Below are 4,325 nucleotides of genomic sequence, written 5' to 3'. Positions count from 1 at the left end.
CCGTCCGTCTCCTTGATTTTTCACCTTGGTGGTGGGCGCGCACATCGTGTTCTCCGTAGGTCGCGACCATTACCGCTGGTCACCGTTCCAGGTCCAGGTGTGCCTCCATGAATATGTAAAGGTGGTCCGAGAGTGTCTGGATCCCCTCGGCTACTCTCCAACCTGTAATTCGTCTGAATGTATCAGGGGAGGCTCATGTGATGTCAACGACGGAGCTCCCCCTCCATGTCACGCAGGTGCTGGTCGAGCCGCTCTTCACCAGTAGGAGCCCAATTCCCGCCGCCCAGTCTGACAGCGCGCGGCCGCGCTCGTTGGTCCTGGGGTTTCCCCATTCCGCGGAGTGCGCGTTGACGTCTCCTAGCACAAGTATCTGCCGAAGAAGGTGCCGTCTGACGCAGTCGCCAACCTCCTCCAGGATCTCCTCGAACGCTGCCCATCCTCTGTTGGGTGATACGTACACGCCCACCACCACCATTCCTGTCCACTCGACCGCGACGTATCCGTTCCCGCGCTTCAGCGGGTCTCCGTGGGCGAACGCCCCCGGCGTTGATGTCCAGGTGACCGCTACCATTTCGTCTGCATCTCCGGTCCAGTCCGGGGCATCCAGAACTCTGTACGGTTCGGCCACTACTGCTAGGGCGACCGCGCTCTCTCGTACTGTTTGGTAGAGAAGATGTTGTGCAGTTCCAGGTTGGTCTGAAGGATGCGCATTCTCAATCACCTATTGTCAATGCAACCATGGCTTCCTCCTTGCCAGGCTCCTTGCTCGTGGGCTTAGGGTCGGTTCCCTGCGGTGGCGAGCCGTTTCCGCTGCCACTTGCGGCCGTGGATCGGCGGGTGGTTCCTCTTGTTTCCTTCTTCGGGGGGGGGGGGGGGGCGCAGGTCGGTCCCTCCATCCAATGTACCGATGGTGCCCCGAGCGCCTCGCAGATCAGACATTTCGGGTTCACTGCTGTGCACGCTCTGGCTTGGTATCCCAGGTCGCCGCACCTGTAACATAGATACCCCCTGTCCTCCTTCGAGGTGCACATCCTGCTTACGTGCCCGGTTTCTAGGCCCCTGTAGCATTGCAAAGGTCTTCGCTCGATGGCTTCGACTTTCGCTACCGACCAATCTATGGCGACCTTGCCAGCCTGTGCCAGTTTCCTCACTGCACTGACCGAGCCTCGTACACATACGGATCCAAGGCCGTTTCGAGCGAAGCGGATCTCTTGCAATCGGATGTCCTCCGCCTTGCAGCCGCTCTCCTTCGCCTTGATTGGACCTTGCTTGGATCCAGGATCTGGGCCAGCCGTGCTGCAAACGCAGCGACCTTCTTCCTATTCTGGTCCTCGGGGACCTCCAGGACGACGCCTCCTGTCATTGCTTTGCGCATTCTTACCACGCTGATTCCGACCTCGGCCAGCGAGACGCTGTCCTTGGCCGCGGCCAACACTTCCGCATATGATTGGCACGATCTGTCCTTCAGCGTAATCGTTACCCCTGAAGTTCGCGTTGTATGTGAGGGAGCAGCTTTCCCCCCCCCCTTCGCGTGTTCTTCAATCCTCCCTCTAAGGCCTTCCTCGGGCTCTTTGCTCTTATCCTGGGAGTTATTTTCTCCGGTTGCTTTCCGGCTGCCTCCTTTTTCTTGTTTTTTCTTCCTGCGACCGTCTGCCATTCCGAGGCGACCGTTTGTCCTTCCTCGCTCTTTGTGGCTGGTGCTTCCGGCTCTTCCAGGGCTCTTCTTATGGTCTCTTCGGAGGCGGCCTCCTTTCCCATTCTCTTCTCAATGGACTGGATGCGTTCCTCCATCGGTGGGGCCAGCGAGGGGCCCAGTCCTTTTATGTTGCGTTCGATCGCGTCGAGGCGCGCTGTCTCTCTGCTCTTCTCTATCGTAGAGCGCGAGGCCAGCTCTTTTCGAAGCGCCTCGTTTTCCGCCTCCAACGCCGCTATGCGTCCTTCCATTATCGCAAGGGCGCCAGAGACGGGGTCCGCCCTTCTAGCCATCTCCGTTACCCCGCGGACTATGGTTGTCGCCACTTCTCTCAGCGTCTTCACCTGCGTTCCCTTGAGGTTGCGGGCTGTCTCGGCCATCCTAGTCAGTTCGGAAGACTGATGGATCAGTTCCGCTCCTATGTCCGCCGTTGTAGATGTTTATATCTCTTTGGCGCGTTCTATGGGGAGCTCGGTGGGTCCGCCAGTCTTCCTTTTCTTCGCGCCAGCAGCTTCGACAGGGGGGTCTCCTCTTCCATCGTCGTTTTCTCGATCTGCGAGTTCCGTGCATTTGGTGCGGAGCATACCAACCCTTCCTTGGGAGGAATCGCCTTCCTCATGCTTCTGGTGCTGACCTGCGTCGGCACGACAGCCAACTCCGCTTCACCCTCTCTTCTCATCCTTTCATCTTTGTCCTTCCTTACGTTCTTCTCCTCTTTCACCATTGAGTGCTCAAGACGGCCACTTGCACCCGCGCTTGTCACTGCCGCCGGTCGTTGTCATTTTCGAATAGCCCGTGCGGCGCGCCTTCGGCGCGCGTGCCAATATGGCTGAGTCCGTGTGGTTCTCTGGGTAGCTCGTGCAGCGGCGCTGTTGTCACGCATCCCAATGTGGCTTCCTTGCTATCGTAACCTCACACGAGGTTATATTTCGCCTGTCGAGCCTTTCCCGACCGAATTTCTTTGGATTTTATACCCCATATTCTTCCCATGCACTGGTCCTTCACTCTGCTTGCCTTCCTTGTTCGGATTCTCCAGTTTCCTATAGATTTCGACCACGTTCACGGCTCCGTCCTTTTTTACACTTGTCACTCACTCACCGCCAATATGGAAGTCTACTACTTTCCTAATCTATGGAAGTTAATACAGCCAATGTTACCTAAGTCAGGCAGAGACACACACCAAACTGCATCTTACAGACCAATATCACTATTTCCTGTGTTTTCCAAAGTACTAAAGAAAATAATATACGATTGCTTAAAATCAACAATAGAGAGAAAAGGATTAATACCAGATCACCAATTTGGATTCAGAAACAAACACTCCATGATAGAGATCGTCAAAGAAATTTTACGAGCAATAGAAAAGAAGCAATACTGTACAGCCCTCTTCGTGGATATCGAGAAAGCATTTGACAAAGTGAACCATGAAAGCCACTTACAAACAATCAAAGAACATTTCCCGGAACAAATTCAGCGCTTGCCCAAATCATACCTAAGCAACAGAACCTTTGTAGTAAAAATAAAGGTCGTATATTCTGAAGTAAAATACATCAAGGCGGGGGTACTGCAAGGAAGCGTCTTAGGACCAATATATTTCACATTATACACGGCCGACATACCAACAACTACCAACAGCGAAGTACTGACATTCGGGGACGACACGGCTGTATTAGTCAGGCGCACTAATCCAGAAACAGCAGTCACATTAATACAAGAACACATCACAAAAATAGAAAAATGGCTCCAAGATAAACAAATAAAAGCAAACCCCAGTAAATGTAATCACATTACATTTACGCTAAGAAAACAGAAACCACCAAATATCCAATTGACTAATACGCACATAACACAAACAAGGCAAGATAAATACCTAGGACTCCGCGTAGACAGATTGCTTATATAGAAATAATACTGTAGTATCGGGGAAATTTAGATATAAAATTTTCAATTTATTTACAATAAATTAACTGTACAGATATTAATTAGACAGAAAACGATGGTTGTTTACCTGGAACTAAATACAAAAATTGCATTCTATCTCAAACAACTCTCGGAACTCGACAACGCTACAACTCTACTCCTCGACTTCTAGACTGACTCTGACTCTCGATTCACACTCACTTCTCGATTCGCACACTCTGACCTCTCGGTCAACACTCCTTGAACCCAAAATCGTCCTTCTCCTCTAGCATTCTTTTCTATTTTCTCTAATTTCACCGCGCCCATACTCCGCAAGAACTAGGTGACATTAGTCATATAGGCTTTCTTCGATGTAAACTAACAACTGAAGGGCAGACGACACTGTTTTTATGATTTCATAGATCTCTAATTAGGCCTTTTTTCACTACACTACACAGTGCTACAATACACTAACTGAATTATAGACAAAATATGAATAAAAAGAAGACAGATGTACTGGCTAACTAGTCGGAACTCTAAACTCAGCATAGAAAATAGAGTAAAAATCTACAAGACGATGATATAATCAATTTGGACGTACGGAATACCACTATGGGGGACAACAGCAACGAGCCACATAAATAAACTAGAGTCACTACAATCGAAGATACTCAGAACAATAGTCAAGGCCTCATGGTATGTCAGAAATGAAGATATACACAAAGATCTAAAA

This window comes from Bombus pyrosoma, linkage group LG10, assembly GCF_014825855.1.
Source record: "Bombus pyrosoma isolate SC7728 linkage group LG10, ASM1482585v1, whole genome shotgun sequence".
Taxonomy (NCBI): domain Eukaryota; kingdom Metazoa; phylum Arthropoda; class Insecta; order Hymenoptera; family Apidae; genus Bombus; species Bombus pyrosoma.
The sequence above is the reverse complement of the archived record's forward strand: the minus strand, read 5'-3'. Positions refer to the sequence as shown.